This window comes from Athene noctua, chromosome 14, assembly GCF_965140245.1.
Source record: "Athene noctua chromosome 14, bAthNoc1.hap1.1, whole genome shotgun sequence".
In the NCBI taxonomy this organism is placed as follows: domain Eukaryota; kingdom Metazoa; phylum Chordata; class Aves; order Strigiformes; family Strigidae; genus Athene; species Athene noctua.
In genome coordinates this window covers 5,605,325-5,622,190 of record NC_134050.1, presented here as the reverse complement: position 1 = coordinate 5,622,190, position 16,866 = coordinate 5,605,325, and the positions used below count along the sequence as shown (strand labels likewise).

Below are 16,866 nucleotides of genomic sequence, written 5' to 3'. Positions count from 1 at the left end.
AGTGCTTGATTACTGGGAAAATGAAAAAGTAGTGTAAATAATGATCTGTTGGGATTTTTAATGCACATACAAACCGGGCTCCATATTTTTCAATCAGACGCTGACTTCAAGGAGAATTTTTTATGAATGAGCCCCAAAAGATTGGGCCCACAAGGTATTAGTTTGTGAAGCCACTGATAGTCATCACATGGAGACACTGCCCTGGACAGAGCTCGGCTCCTTTGTCCACAAGATGTACTGTAAGCTTGGAGGTATACATAAACCTTTGCCTTCGAAATTTGTGGGATACATTAATTCGGCATATTGAGTCTCTCGGTGCCATTGTCACAGCACGCCCGCCTCACAGCATTTACCTCAAAAAACGAGTATCTTTTCCCTATACCTAACTAGTTAAAATTCTTTTTTTTTGCATACACAAATCACACTTCACCCTTTTCCGTAGAGCAACAGGGAAAGAGTAAGAAAGAGCACGAGTTGTCAATCAACATAATGTTGATTTATACCTGCAGCAATATCAGATTGCTTGCAGGGGGGTAAGACCATTGCTTTTTGCTGAATTCAATTTAAACTGTAGCATAGGCACTAATGATGCCGTAGATACTATAAAGAAGAAAGCAGAAGCACGCACATCTGGTTTCTGTCTCGGTGGAGGTTATGCATTATAGTGATTGATGTACGAGGTCCAAATTTACTGATAAACTAATTATATGATAAAGTAGTTTGTGGGGCTCTTAAATTCCCCCATTGCAATTGTAAGAGAAGCAATAAAAAAGTCAATATTTGAAAAGAGTAACATTCTTAAAAGGTCCACAGTTAGTCAATACATAACTGGCTATTCAGTCTCCCCCCACAAATGTGTCTGTATTCACATGGTATCTCAACCTCGTTTTGAATGAGAAAAAGGTCAAGAAGCTACAATTTGGACTGCCTCTCACTCAGTTGTCAGGAAATATAAACTAATCCTGATTACAGAAATGACAACGCTGTTGATGTACTCAGACTTTGACACTATTTTTTCTGTTAATAATTTTAATTGGCTGAGGTCAGTTCTTATATCACTACAAGCATTTTATGTTTAATTATGTTTAGTCGTGTTTCCTAGTTACCTATCTTTGCTATTTTTTCACATTAAAGGGCTGGAAAGTTCATGGAAATAAACTTTCCCGACTCCAGTCATACTAAAAATTGCAATGGATTATAAACACGAATGGAGGTTGCAGGCACGTGGCATTTGTAAGAAGATGACTGGGGCTGTGACGCCGCTCTCTGATGATTCAGCGATCGCAGCACACACAGCGGAGCCACCGACGCTCCACGCTAACATCAGCGGGGCTAGAAAACCCTCAGCATCTTCAAGGAGCAAACCCAAATTCGTGGTCAACTATGTTAAAACTTTGCAATCGTCCAGGTTGTGACCAAGCGAGACGAAGAGAGAAGGAGAGTGGTGAGCACTTCCCCAGCCCACCCCTTGAGCCCAGGGGTCGGTCAGAGCACGGCCACAGCCTCTCCCGGGCATCTGTGTTGCGTGTCAATAATGCCCTGGGCTTGGGGGCATCTGGATCCCACAGCCCCAAGGTTTGCCTTGTGTTCAGCCTGCAGAGAGCTGCTGGGGTTCTGGTCTCCAAGTGGCTTGCTGGGTGGCCGGAATACACCCCGTGCCGTAGATAGCACAGGGTTCTTGCTCTTAACAGTGAGCATGAGTTTGCCTTCAGTGAACAACATCTGCGGAGAGGCCTTTCAGCCTCAGTTTAGCAGGGAAAGGATGATGTGAAACAGCAAAGACAGGAATATAAACCCAAAGATCTTTCATTAAACATAGTTTGTAGGCTGCATGTGTACAGGATGAAGCGGTGAAACCTACTCTTTCAATCACAGGCACCGAAACCGCAACGCTTTTGCTGAAGAAAGTATCACCTAATAGCTCAGAATCCTCACCCTGCAGCTACAGCAAAAGTGAATTTAAAACTCCAACAAACAATTAAAATAATTGGTCTCTTCTCATGTTTGCTAGAGGTGTGCCAGCTTTCTGTCATATGGGGGGGATCCGTACCCTGGATCTTGTCTTGTACCTTCTAGTCAGGTATTTCAGCACTATTTATATGCATGAAACTGCTTCTATAACAGAGCTCTGTGGTAGGTGCAGATTAGTGTTTCGCCAGCGAGGAAATACATGTGACTATGAGATATAAATTTATTAAGCTGCTCATGAACATACTTGTTCTGTGAGCATGCCCCCTCTGTGCTCGTTCCTTGCCACCACCTGTGCAGTTGTCTTTACTGGCATCGACTGATCGACTGTCACAGAAGTGGAATAGGAGTCATACATGACAATTACCACATACATGGAGTGGTGACACCCCCCCCCCCCACACACACACAGAGTCCTCCCCATCCAAATCTCTAGGCTTCCCTTTTGGGGTTTGGCATGAACTTCAAAGGCCGCTTGGACAGTGGGACTCTTAAACCCGACACGAAATCCCTCTTCCCTCTGCAGAAGGGCTGGGGACAGCGGGAGGGTAATTCACCCTTCGTCCTGACTGCTCGGTCCCACGGGCAGTGCAGAGCCATGCCAGGCTGGCCCCGCGCTGCAGGGTGGAGGGGGGCTATCGGGGAAGGAGGCATGGCTGTAAAGGCGAGAACCAGAAAAAAAGAAAGGAGAGAATGAGGCCAACCCAGCGGCAAAATTGAAAGTTGGGTTTACCATTCCCTGATGCTTCGACACTCGCTAAAACTGGGAGTTCATCTCCTCAGTGTCTCTGCCTTACTGCTGTTGTTTTGGAGGCATTAAACACCCGGCGCCTGAGCAAAGTATCTGGGTTGTGCCTGAGAGTATCCAGTGTACCGGGTGTCTGGCGTACCGTGCCCGAGCCCTTCCCCGCTCACCCCTGACCTCTCTGGTAACAGCCTGGCCATGGCTCTGTTGCAGCAGACAGAAAAGAGGGCATGAAACAACAACAACAAAAAAGCAGGCTCCCAGTGAGCCGCAGACATGGGAAGAGAAAAGAAAATCCCCTCTCCCCCAAAGAGGTTGTGTGTGATTCCTTGGGATGGGGGAAACCCGAGCCGAGTGGGGAAAGATTAGATGGCTGGCGATGCACTCCTGTGACGAGTCCGGCCATTGGAGCTCTATGGTTAAAGAAGATCAGAAAACTGTTGGTGCACTTGTGGGTGAAAGGTGTTGGGATTGACTCATCTCTCCTTTCCTCTAAGTATTCAGTGGGTTTCAATTAGATGCAATACAGTGGATTATTTTTAATATTTAAAGGGATCGTATTCCAGGGGTTTAATAAACTTAGCCAGGCATCTTGTCTGAGTAGGAACGTGCCTTACAAAACCCTCCTCAGTGTGTAACGGTGGAGAGATTATTTTGGGTAGGTCCTAAAAATAAGCAAGCCCCAAACCCCCAGGTTCACAGCCCTGCAAAAGCTCCTTTGCAGTTTATTTCTGTTTAAGCAACTAAAATCTCCTCTGACATCAGGCTGAGGCTCTCTGTTTGCCAGGTGCGGCCGCTCAGCGCTACTGCCCGGAGGGTGATGGGCGATAAGAGATCTAAAGCAAACAGTCAGGGAGGGGAGATGGAGGATGGCGCTCGGCGCCGGGGGTCGGTGGCTGTGCTGGGGTGCCCAGCGCCCATAGGGCGCCGCTCTGCCCCAGAGCTGGCAGGAGGGATCCTCCTCGGGTACACGGAGGTCCTTGGGAATGAAAAGCATGTGTAAACATTAAATAGTTCTTCTAGCTCTCCCGCCCCGTGCTACTTTCATATTAAGGCATTTTACGCTGCACTTGGATAGCTGTCTTCGTCTTCCCAAAGAGGTTAAGGTGCTTTGGCTCGTTCCCTCTTTAAAGCGCAGCTACGTCAATACTTTTAACGAGCTGATGTGTTTAAAGATGAATTCAAGATTATTTTTTTTTTAATAGGGTATCGAGCTATTTTATCTAAGAAGCAACTCTAGAGTTCAAAACGTTTTCCATGTTAACCACCTAAAGCATTAAAGAGAGAAGTATCTGAGGGACAGTAGATATTTTTGTTAATTGCAAACTAACATTATCAGCGCAGCAATAAAAATTAAATAGAGTCCTCAAATGAAACCCAGACCGCATTATGTTCTCCTCCTCCAGTTACCGTGACTTGTGGCTCAAGAAACAAGTATGGGATTAGTCGCATTAAAGCCCAAATTTCCCTTGACTAACACACTTCATTTGTTTGCTGTCTTTTCTGTTTAGTGAACACTTGAGATTGTTAATTTTCCACTAATTTAATGACTGGAACCATGTTGTGTATAAACGTTACTACGTTCCACTTTGGAGATTAATAGGCAGCCATGTGTCAGTCCAGCAGTTTTCACTTGTCCAGATAAAAAGGATGGTCTGTTTATCCACGGCGGAGGAGCACCCGGGTGGCATGTGAGCACCAACGACAGCAAAAGAATCAAGGTTTGGACCACCATCAGGTTATGTTCTCGCCCACTCCTTGGGGGATTTAATGCACAGCAAAAGATGCCAACAGAGAGGGTGTCATCCCCGCTCCCTCTTTCCCTCCACCATAACACCCAGCCCAGCCCCCGCGAGAGGGATTTGCACAGGGGCCTTTATTTCTCTGCATTGGCCAGATGAAATGATTTAATTGACTTGCATTGCAGAATTGCTTTAAATAGTAATTAGCGCTGGTATAGTTGTATTTGTGGGACTCTTATTAAAATGTTATTTTCCTCCTCGCAAGTACAATACGGGAGCAATTGGATGCGCAGCGGGTTCTCTCTCTGCAGCACGTGATGTGCTCAGACTGTCATCTATAGATGCAGAGAGATGGGAACGAAACACGGGGTGGATGTACGGCCAGTCTGGGATACCAAAATCCTGAAATACCGATTCAGAAAATCTATACAAATTTTAAGATAGTTTAAAATAACTTTCCTCAGTTCTACGCCATTTCTCAAATGGGAAAACGCATCAGTTTTTCTGTCTCAGCCTACACAAGGCCGGGGTGACTCGGGAGGGGTGGCAGTGAGGCAGAAGCATCCAGCAGTGGGGACACAGCCAGCACCACAAAACCCGTGCCACCAGAACCTCAAGCAGGAGGAAAGCGATCACGCACTCGACATGCCCAAAGCCCCTCTGTTTTTAGGGCTGGATGTGACTCAAAGACTACTCAAGTAAAACCCGTCCCTGGCTTTGGCAAGGCATTTAGTGGGGCCTTCTCTCGGAGGTTCAGGACTCGTGCCGTTGGAGTATAAATTTGTAAACAACATTATCTACATTCATTTCCTGGACACTGTTTATTTTTCACGTAGTTTATACAGCTGAAACATAAATGCTTACAAGAGTGGTGGCTTTAAACACCTCATTGTATTTCATTAGTTAGCCTCTTTAATCAGCCATAATTTATTGCAACTCACAGTTGTACTATATGGCCTTATAGTGCCTTTACTTATTTGAATATAAACACCGCTGAAGTCAACAGAAAAGCAGAGTAAATCAGAAGAGAGCTGACTGCTAGGTTTTCAGCAAGGACTATGCAGCAAGGCATTTAAACCTTTATTTTAGACTTCCGTTACGTTTCTGTTTGATGCTTTACCCTGCTACGTGCTCCGAGCAGAATCCCTTTCCCTTCCAGGCATGTAACAGCTTCTTCCCCTTTGGTTTCTTAATTTGGGTTAGATCCCATAATATGAAAAATATACTCTGATATTGCACCTAGAGCACATTGATGAGGCCTAAAGAGCTCTTCTGTGATGGGAATTAAGATCAAAAAGGATACGGATTTTAAATATTCAACGTTTCTTCTCGGATATGAAACAGAAAAATTGTTTTGATGCAAAAGTCATTGCAACAGAATATGTTACTTAGACTCTGGGACCATATTAGGATAAAATGGCTTTTTAGCTAGGAATCGCACTGAGAGAAACTCCTTCATATGGAAATCATGACATTTTGTCTATTGCCTCTTACTACAAATGTTTAAAAGATCTGTTAAAAATATTCTTTTAAGAAGTTGCATCAAGATAAAAGAAAGTAAATAACTGGTATAATTTAGAGGCTTACTTCTGATTAGTTTCTTAATTTAAACCCTGTTAACTGCCAGAAAATTGCACCAGTTAGGAGAGCTGGGGAAGCGTAACTGGTAACATAGTTTATTTTGCAGTTGGGGTTTGCTGTGCTTTTGTCAGGCCCTCACCCTCACCCTAAATGAACTCTGTGTTATTTCCACATACTGATGGTCTTAAAGAGACTCAGGAAAAAAGGCTGAGCCCGAGTACTAACAGAAACGAAAGACAAGCGTACGAAAACCACATTCTCGCTATCGGTTTGACAAACTGATCCCAAACCTCCATCTGAATTTAGCCAATTGATTTTTAGCTAACCCTTGATCTTTACTAACATCCCACCAAAAGCACGGCCTCAGAAGGTGGTGGACAGCTTCCTCCATCAAGGGTTCAGATACAGCCAGGCAGGACACGCTCACAGACTGACGAGGGATTGCTAAACCAGCTTGCTGGGAAGATGGACCGTTCATCCTGCGTTCCCCCGTACCAGGCAAGATGCATCACTATTTCTTTTCCATCCGAGTGCTGCTCCCCCGGTGTGGGCCAGCCTGGGACCAGTGGGGCTCCAGCACTATCCATCATTTCTGCTTGCCCATCACCGCCTAGTGCTCCTGCACCTCCTCGCTGGCAGGGGGTCCATGGTGATCCCTGGCAGCCCCACAGGGCCACTTTCTAGCCACACAACCGGTTTGCCCAGGGACCTGCTCCAGGCCAGAGCTATCCCAGCAGGGGCAGGGATGGGTGCTTATGCTGGTTTAAAGTGCCTGTGTAAGTGCATTGTAGGCTCCTGATCTGGGCTGCTTTCTGGTCCAGTGCTTTCTCTCCTCATTCCCCAAAGAGAGAGGTATGGTACAATTAATCTTTATAAATCACCTGGTAGAGTCTTCAGATAAACCTTAACAGCCTTCCATCACTTTTTTTTATTTTGTATTGATATAATAAATAAGGCTTTGGGAGTACGCTCAGGTACCTGAAACACATCCCTTCTGTACACGCTTGAACCATACAACCCTATAATTTTCCTTCCCTATCACTTGCCTATCTGTGTTAGCCTATCTCCATCTAGTCTCTGCCTTGCCAAGCGGTGACAGAGCCTATGAGAACAGATAAAGGAAAATTAACTGCGCCACAGCCCAGGTGCCTCCTCTCTGAGGGTACAACTGGGCTGCCACTGTGGGAGCAGTCCTTAGGGGTGCGGGGAGGGCTCGTGGCATCGGCTTGATCCCACCACAGCAGTGGTGCTGTGTCCTGGCCCAAAGTCTCTGAGTGCCTGTGTCGGAGATTACGCTGCCTTTTTCTAGGAGTCGTCACAGGTGAGGTTGGACAAGGCTTGAGAAGAGGCCGACAAAACTCACAGCGATGCCAAGCATTCAGGCTGAGCACCTGGAGCACGCCAGGCACCTGCCTCATTTCTTCCCCTCAGAAACCCCTCCATGGGGCTCCTTCCCTCAGGCACAAAACCTCTTTTTCCAGGGGCTGTGTCCTGCCCACCCTTTCCTCATGGTTGCCCATATCAGGGGCTCTGTGCCCTCTGAACCACCTCCTTGCACAGCCCCCCATTCCTCTTATCTCCATTTCTCTGGCTGCAGAAACAGCCCATGGCTCATTGCCCCTTACGGGTCCGCAGCGAGGGCGAGCGGGAGGCTATTGCTGTGCAGGGAGGCATTAACATCCACCGGTAATTCGCTCCGTGAGCTTTGTGGGGACAGCTGATCCTATGTTTTGGGTCTTGGGGGCTACCCCAGCCTGCAAGCCTCAATGGATACCCCAACTGAGAGAGACAAAAAGACAAACTGATCCAAACGAGACACAGCCCTGTGGCTGCATCATCCCCTGTATGTCCTGGGGGAGCATGCGCTGAAGTCTGCCCAACTCTCCGTTACTGAGAGGGAACTGGCATAACTCACATCATCATCATCATGTTTACAGCCCTGGCAGAGGCGAGCTGGGAAGTTCTGCTGCTAATCAGAGCCCCAGGCAGCTGTCACACACAAGCAGCAGCTGGTGAAATGGCCTCTGGTGGTCAAGGAGGCGAGTCAGTACATTGCCTTGGTCTTGCCCTATTGCTCTTGGACAGGCTAACTTGCCAGGGGACGGTACGGACCCAAAAGAAAACAATTTTGAAAGGTCCATCGTCTTTGGCTTTTCTCCTGGCCTGAAGTGTATGCCTCACATTAGTCTGAATTTCCTCCCCACTTTGTTTGGAAAGCCCCTACAGATAAATGAATATGAAATTCTAGCCATTTCAAATCAACTTGCTAGCTTTGCCTTCTTACCAGATATTTTGGTTTCCTTAAAATTTGGGTGCCAGCAGAATTTTCTTTAGGGAGTGCTGCAGGAAATCTTTGATGGCAAAGCAGATGATAAAAATACCTATTTGGTGCCAAAGGTGGTAGACTGGGGATTAAAAGCCCCTCTGAAGTCAGAGACATTTTGGGTCTTTGAAAGAGCCCCTCAAAAAAGGGGCAAGAAAAGCAGTGGGTATCCTGGGCTATGCCCATGATTGGGCACTCTAGGTGAAGGATTTGGGAAGAGGAAAAACAACAGGTGGTGGGCGGAAAAAGCAGGAGAATCAGATCTGCCTGGGGAATAGGTGGTGGATAGAGTGACTGACTGCTGGTGTAGGAGCAAATACCACAGAGAAAAAGAATGGCGTGAGTCTATGATTAAATTCTTACCTCTCGTGACACCAAGGCCTTTGTGAAAGACTTATCCGCAACAAAAAAAAAAAAAATTAAGGAGAAACCTTAGACTTAAATACTTGCTCCCTTGGAAGAGGATGAGAGCAAAACATGTGACAGATATTAGTCATATCACTTAGGAAGGTGTTCGAATACCATGATGAATGATGAGTGTGGCGTAAGGACTTCGGATAACTTAGTCAACAAACAAAATTTGGGACACTAAAAGGGATTCATATGGGAAATACTGTGAGATTCACTCCTTCTGTGAATGACTCTTTCTATAACCAATAGGTACATTATTCTTTTTTCTTTTTTTTTTTTTTTTTTTCTCTGATGTAATAAATTTTCATCAACAGAATAAGGGATATCTCACTTCAGGCTACAGCAAACGACATGTACAGAAGCAAAAGACACTTGAGACGTATCGTCATCCACTGGAAAATTCCAAACCCAGAGTTTAGCCTTACTTAAAAACTGCTAGGGCTTTTTGTTTTCCTATTTTATCAGGTATCCGTTCACAAAATTCAGCCAAATATCCTCTCAGATGGTTTTATAAACTTGTGGCAGATGTGAATGAACAAACATGTATTTGACAGAGCCAAATAACCATGTAAGCAGCTCAAGTCTCTTGACCCCTGCTCCTGACTCCCACTGCATCCCATTCTCAGTAGAGTTGGTCAGGTTTCAAAAGGTATTTGCTGTCAGAAATCAGCTGTCTTTTTTTTTTTTTTTCTTTTGGTAACCACCTGTTTCCCTGAAATCCATTGTCTTTTCACAATATATTTTATTTTGAATCTGAATATTTTATCATTGTCAGACTTTTGATGATAGCTTTAAAGAGAAATACTGAAAGCCTCTTTGAACAGTCTGTAAGACAATAGAGAACTGAGTTTGTGTTGAAAATATTATGAAAAAATATAATTTTGAAATGTCAGGTATTTTCACAACTCTGTCTACCTTGTCAACATGTGGCCTTTTCTGGTTCCTCAGGGAAAATCTGAATGGGAGCTAAGTGATAGGTACAGACCAACCAGTGGACCACCACACAAACTTCTTCCGTTGCTGTTGTTTTAAGGAGCGAAACATGAAAAAGAATAAAGAACCCTGAATGCAGGATCAGGTCTGAAGTCAGTATTTTGAGATTTCTATAGCTGTACAGATTTAGTGTCTTTAATATTAGAATAACACTCTGCAAGAGTACGTTAGGCTATACCGTTATGTCTTATCTTAGGCATGGGCAGTCTGCATCTAGACAGCCACCATCATTCTCTTACCATTCACAAGTGTTTCTTAAAAAAAATTCTACTTATAAAGAAGATTGAACTTTTTTTTTCTTTTTTTTTTTTTTTAAATTTATAGTAGTTTTCACCTTATTCAGTGCTCAGAGGAGAGTTTGGTTAACATCTCCGTATTGCTGCTGAATGAACAGAGGTAAAAGAACTGGAAAGATCTGCCGTACAACACACAAACTGAATAGGAACTAGATTTTACACTCTGTGGGTTATTAATGAAAGCAGCCGAGGAACCATCCTTGCTGGTCTTCCCTCCACTCTATCTTTAAAAAGGATGTATGACCACGTGTACAAAGCAAACCCCCTGGACACTGCCCATGTTCTACTCTAGACAAACAGATGAGAGAAGGGTTAATCCTGAAGCCTTCCCACTGCCAGGGTCTCTTCCTCCTCAACATGCCTCAACTTTTTTTTTTTTTTTTTAAAAAAAACCTGCTTCAGCTTGTATTTTACCATTTGTTATAATAATGGAGTCTAGTCAGAAGCTTGTGGCCCCATAAACTTTAGACATAATTTTAACTATGTCAGCTTTAAAAAGTCAGTATCTGCCTCATCAAAGGGCAATCATGTCCAATGTGGGTGTCTGCGCCAATTGTGTTTTGAACTGCAGCAATAATCCAACCAAACCAGGCAAAGAGCTTTTCTACACCCACATTTCTTAATTATCATCATGAGACTGAGGTAGCTGAGACCAGATCTATAATGTTTTCTGGATGTCAAAATGCCCACACACCTTCTGTAATCCTTGTGCTACCAGCCCCCTTTCATATTGCTTTTAGCTGGTCCATCTAATTATCTATTACCGTAACTGTTTACTGGATTGTTCCCGAGTCCCACAAAGGCTTGTCAGGAGGAAGGGGCTTTGTTTAAAAAGGAAACACCTTGTCTGATGAGACCTCCTAAGCTGCACAACCCTCTAAGCATTCCAGTGGATGATACAGCGCTCCTCATTCCTTTCAGAAATGAACCATCATTTTTTTTACAGTCAGGTGAGACCTAAAGCTTTAAAAAGTCTCTGCACACATTGCATCCGTAAACAATGTGTTTTCTTGGGAGGTTTGGGGTCTACTGTTCTTCTGGAGAATAAATAAGTTCATTATTTTCACATGTGCTACAGTCAATAAGAATCTGAAATAGGAAAGCAGCGAAAATGTTATGACTTAATGAACATGTTGCGTAATCATTCTTGCCAAATGTCAAAATAAATTGGAGGCCGGAGTGTACGGTTTATGCTTGTTAAATTGGGGGTTTGTGTGCTATTTTGGGAAGGGAAAAAAAAAAAAAAGATAGACAAACCAGACCATGTAAAGGTAGGGGGAAGAGAAAGTATACACTTGGCCACTTCTGGCAAGACCTTGGTCCATTACAGTCCCACCGCTGATATTCCCCACAGGAGACCACAAAAGAGCCTGGGACTGTGGGGAAACCACTTACCGACAGCAGAGTTGGCTCTGTGGCAAATGCCGCGGCCCCGAGGCTCTCCGCTAGCCAAGGAGGAGCCAGGGCCAACCCCCCGCGGCCCAGTTTACGCCACGGACCAGACCTGGCTAATCCCCACCTCCCTGGGAAGCATTGAGTTGCGCCAGGGGTGAAAATCAGTCACATCCATTACTGACTTCAGAAGACATTTTTCGTCAGGAGACTATGAGTTTGCGCTCTGCCATGAAGTTCAAATGACAACAGGAATAAAGCAACCGGAGCCAGATTTCGCTTTTGCCAGGGGCTGTTGTGAAATGTGGGTTCACTTCTGCAGGTATCCCATCACATCCAGTTTTGGCATAGAGGTACTGAGAAATGCAGGTTTTGCCTATGTTATGCAAAGAGTTTTCTGTTTGTCCGAGAGAGGAGTACTCTGAAAGCGCCGTTTGGAAATATCTACACAGCTGAGGACCCAATCCTCTGAAGACTGAAGTGTGTCACGGCTGTTTTCCCTTTGCTATTGCCTCAGGAAAAGACCAATTAGGATTACGTGATAAGTAAAATTACTCCCATACTTACGTGATTAGGAAAATAGGTCTCTCCAACTGCATGTTCAGAAGGAGATCAAAGCAATATTGTTCTTTTGTGGTTAGATTTTGACTTATTTATGTTTTTCCCCATTGAGTACATGTTCTAGCAGCACCGAGAGGCCACAGGCACGTGCTTCGTACTCCACATCTACTTCTAGTAATGGTAGCGCCACAAAGGTGCCTGCATTTCTGGCTGCCTGTATGAAATGCGTAGATACATATATGTGGCTTTCACTTAATTTGTTTCATGACACAGGGAGGGGGGAAAAATCCTTTTCATACACCTACATCTATCACATAGCAACTAAGAATAGAAGCAATATTGAGACAGATGGAAATGTTAACGGTGACAGCTCACAAGCACGAATCACACATTTGTGAAATAATGAAATGGGTGGGCAGTTGTTATATGAACTCCATGTCAGTTGGTATGTTTTCCTGGCTATAATTTTTCAAGAGTATGTCTCAGAGATATTTTCAGTTAATGGGAGAAGCCGGTGCCCTGCCCTGCCCTGCACCTTGCTGGCGTGTGGGTGTAGGGATTCACTGAAGCTGGCAAGTGGTTTGCACGCGAAACTGCTCAACATGCGCCCCAGGCGCTGTGGGACGTCCCCTGACATTTCCCTGCCAGGGCATTTTAGTATTCCTAACGATGTGGTGGGAGACACGCAGAAAGGAGGTGTAAAAGCGTTCAGAAAACCAGACATGAGGGAAACATGGGATACTCGCACTTGTTTCAAACTCTTACTTCCAGGCATACAAGTATTACTTTTTTTTTTTTTTTTTTAAGTATCGTCTTCCGATGTTCTGTGGTCCCTGTTACTAGCTCGACTCGCCAACCACAAATGAAAATGAGGATTACGAAACCAGTCCTATGTTCCTCAGCTCTTTCCTTCTAGTTCTTCATGCCCCAAAAGCTGTTGTCTCCATTTTAAGGACCACTTTGACAAGGCTGTTTTTGCTAGCCCCAGTTTCTTAGCCCCAGTCTAATGTTAGCTCAGAGGGGAGGGAGCTGTGAAAGTGTCTATCCATATGCATTTTACCTTGTACTACCTGTCTCCTTCCCAGGTCTAGGGAATCTACTGATTTTCAACAACTTTGAGAGGTACTGTTTCTTACAGATGCTGTTTACAGCACTTGACGTGACTATTTTTTGCTAGAGGAATGAACTAGATCTCCCAGAATCTTACGGATGCTCTCTTTGTTTGCGTATCTGATTAAAAAATTCTATCAGTTACACTGTCGAGTGCTCCGTGGTGATTTACTACAGTGATTCATGGTAAGACTTACAGCTCTGAGGAAAATTTGTCCCTTGGGATCCATCCACCTTTCCAGAATTTCTCATGGCAGGGCAATTGTATGCCACTTTATTTAGGAGGCAACATATGGTTACTAAATGGCAGACAGTCTGCATTTTCTTTGGGCATTTCTGAGAGCTCAGTATCGGTGTGATAAAGAAACAAAATAAAGGACTTGCTGTACAAAGGCAAATGTGTGCATCCAGCCACCTCAGATTAATGAAACGCTAGACATAATCCTCCAGCATACATGCCTGTGAATGGTGGCCACTAAAAATAAATAGTGAGAACTATCAGACCATTTGAAATAGGAAATTATTGAACGATGCTGCAAATCAAGCGATTATCCAAATGGAGGGGTGCCGAGAATGACAAACTCGGAGACAGACCATGCCTACGTCAAATACCACATTAAAAAAACATCTCATGCTGGACACAGACACCTGACAGCCACCAAACCACTGAAGACAACACTCATGGTATCAGGTAAAATAAAAGGAAAACTATAAAAAAGAAGCAAGAAAGACTGCCACATCAAAACTTTGCAGCATGAAGAGATATTTGAAGGAGATCGGACATTTTACAGTACCGTAACCGTAAGAGATGAAAGGTGGTGACAAACCACCACCAAAGCGGTGACAGCTCTTGGAAAAATAGTAGATACTAAAATCAATAAAGCTACTTGCAGATTAAGGTATGAGTCACCGTGAGCAAATGTGACCAAATATGGCCCAGTGTCATTTGTTAGCAGCCGTCCGTCCCATGCGTCTATGCAGAGAACGATTAGAATTCAACACAAACACGCACCAGAGGCAGGAAGGGGAAATACTGGAACCAAGAGTTTGTTAAGAGCTGGTAAGAAAGTAATGGGTGTAAAATTAAAATATAGGGAGATACACAAAACTATCCACGGAGTGGAAAATTCATATAAATAGAAGCTCCTTGGCAACCTCCTGTATAACAGAACCATTTATTTGGGGCAGTGGATGGGGTTTAGTAGGGCTCGTCACCACTAGATCACAGTCGATGTATTCCAATAGTAGCTCGACCACCTGACTTTTCCCTAAGTGAAAAAAAGGTCAGAGGGCGTTTCATTATGAATTTAATGAAACCGGTACGGCAAACCAGGTGCCTTCTGAGTTTCATCCGGGCTGTCGGTGACGGGTGCTTCCGAGAGCCATCTCTTCTCGGGCTACTTTCTCCTCGCCTCAGAGCTCCCGAGAAACACCTCCCATCGCACCCGGACCGGCATCCCCAGCACACGCGAGTTCTCCAAGTGCAGATGGAAAAATACACGCCGGGATCCAGCGCGGCCCCTCCCCGGGGCTCCCACCCCGCGGCGCGGCCGGGCCCGGGGGCGGGGGGGGACTCGGCGCGGCGTCTAGGCCGCCGTTAGCGCAATTCCAGGAGAGGAGGGCGGCTTGCTTTAACGATAAAAACCCCACACCCAGCCCCCCCCCCCCCGCTGGCCCCCCGATAGATACGAACGCAGAGGAGACGCCAGGTGACCGACTTTGGTGGGAGCTCCGCGCCGGCGCCCCCCCGGAGCCGTCCTGCAGCACCTCCATGTTGGCGGTGCCGGGGCCCGGCCCCGTCCGGGGGGTGCTGCCGCACGTCCCTCTCCCGGGCTGGGGGGGTGCGGGAGAGCGGCAGCATCCCCGCCCCCCCCCCTCCGCGGCACTGCGCCCCCATCTCCGCAGGCCGGTGCCCCCCCCCCCGGGGTGTGGGGGGGGGGCGGTCGCCGTGGCAACCGCGGCGGGGGCGGGAGGGGGGAGCCCAGCCCCCGGCCCGGCCCGTCCGGGGCGCGCAGTGCCCTGCGCGGCGGTTCCGCCCGGCTGCGCGGTGGGGATGCCGCCCCCTCCCCCGCGGCGGGCGGCCCCGGCGGTGCCAGCCCCCCGCCTGCCGGGGGGTTCCCTCCTCGGCGGCGCTACGTGCGAGCCGGAGCGGGAGCCCGGCGGGAGGCGGGGGCGGCGGGGCCGCGGGATCTTCCCTCCCTCCCTCCTTCCCTCGCCCGCTCCCTCCTCCCTCCCTCCCTCCCTCCCTCCCCGGCGGGGCCCGCCGCCGCAGCGGGGCCGGGGCGCCGCCGGCTCTGCCGCAGGGAGCGCCCGCCACCCCCGCGCCCTGGCGGGGCTGGGCTGGGGGGCACCGGGGCCGGCCGCCCCCCGGCTCCCCCGGGGCGGGGAGGAGGAGGAGGAGGAGGAGGAAGAGGAGGAGGGGTGGCTCCCGGGATCCCCCCCCCGGGGAGGGGAGGCGCACGCTGGCTGAAGCGGGGCGGCGGAGGCAGCGCGGCTCCGTGCGGACCCCTCCTCCGCGGGAGCGCACCCCTCCCCGGCAGCGCGGGTGGGGGAATCAATGCACAGTCTCCGTGCAGAGCCGGAGACCCCCAGAGCTTCTCTACCTGCGAGCACTGCTGCTACCGCCGCTGCTCCGCCAAACTGCTGACTTTCCAGAGCTTATTTTTAGCCCGGAGACTAAATATTATTAGCTACATTTCTACGTAGGAAGAATCGGAAGGGCGGGCGGGGGGGGGAGGCACTAGAGAGAGGGAGATGAGCAGAAAGCTTATCCGAATGATCTCCAGGTGGGGGGGCTGCGTTTAGATTTCAGGCTTGTCAAACACCTTCTTCCCCCCCCCCCTTTTAATTATAGCAAAGTAGATGCGGATATTGGATCATCAGCAATACATGCACGGCTCTCCCGTTCAGTCCTAGGTTGCGTACACAGTGATCCCTCAAGCTGGGGACCAGCTCATCTCCATGTAGGTAAAGATCAGCTGCGTCTCTTTATCTATGCAAGATCAGTTGTGCACACTGCCAGCTAGAGCTCAGCTGCATCTCTTTAGCTATGCAAAATCAACTTGCATCCTTAGCTAGGAAAAAACAAAAAAAAAAAATTAAAAAAAAAATATCCGTCGCATCTGCTTATCTAGGTAAAGATCGGTTTCATCTCTGCCCAAAGCATGCACACGCACATAGAGAGACGAGATTCCCAGATTAAATCAGACACAACTTAACTCAACTCGTAGTGCAATCTCATCAAGCTTCTCCTACCTTTTCTAGCTTCCACACACCGAACAAGGTAACAAAACTAAGCAAAGAGCAGGCACCCATCCCCGCGCCACAGAGAGAGAGGCAGAAGCCAGAGGGGGGCCGCCGGGGGGGTCACCCCTCCGCTTACCTTAGTCACAGCTAACACCACGAGCAGTGGCTAGATCGCGGAGATAAACACTGGCATTTCCCAAAGTTGACACCGTCAAACCAACCCCCGGAGCTTGCAAGACTCTTTTTTTTTTTTTTCTTTTTTTTTTTTTTTTTTTCCCTCCTCTCCTTTTCCTATTCCAGCACGCACCGCTAGGAATTCAACTTCGCCCAGCTCCAGCGGGGCGAGAGGGCGGCGGGCGGGGAGGGGAGGGGAAGGACCGGGGAGGGGGGGGGGGGAGGGTGGTGAGCGGGGGGGGAGGCGGCGGGGGGGGGCAGTCGGTACCAAGTGCCAGCGGCTCCCCGAGCCCGCAGGGGCGCGGAGCGGGGCGCGGAGCGGTG

At 47.5% G+C, this 16,866-nt stretch overlaps 1 protein-coding gene across 1 annotated transcript in view; it reads right to left on the bottom strand.

Moving 5' to 3' along the window:
• Window positions 1-16,605, bottom strand: part of BDNF (brain derived neurotrophic factor) — a 38,373-nt gene extending 21,768 nt beyond the window's left edge. Inside the window, exon 1 of the mRNA XM_074917985.1 lies at window positions 16,505-16,605. The gene's annotated coding sequence lies outside the window, so the exon portion shown is untranslated. The remainder of the gene's footprint in view (window positions 1-16,504) is intronic.
• Window positions 16,606-16,866: the final 261 nt, after the last annotated feature.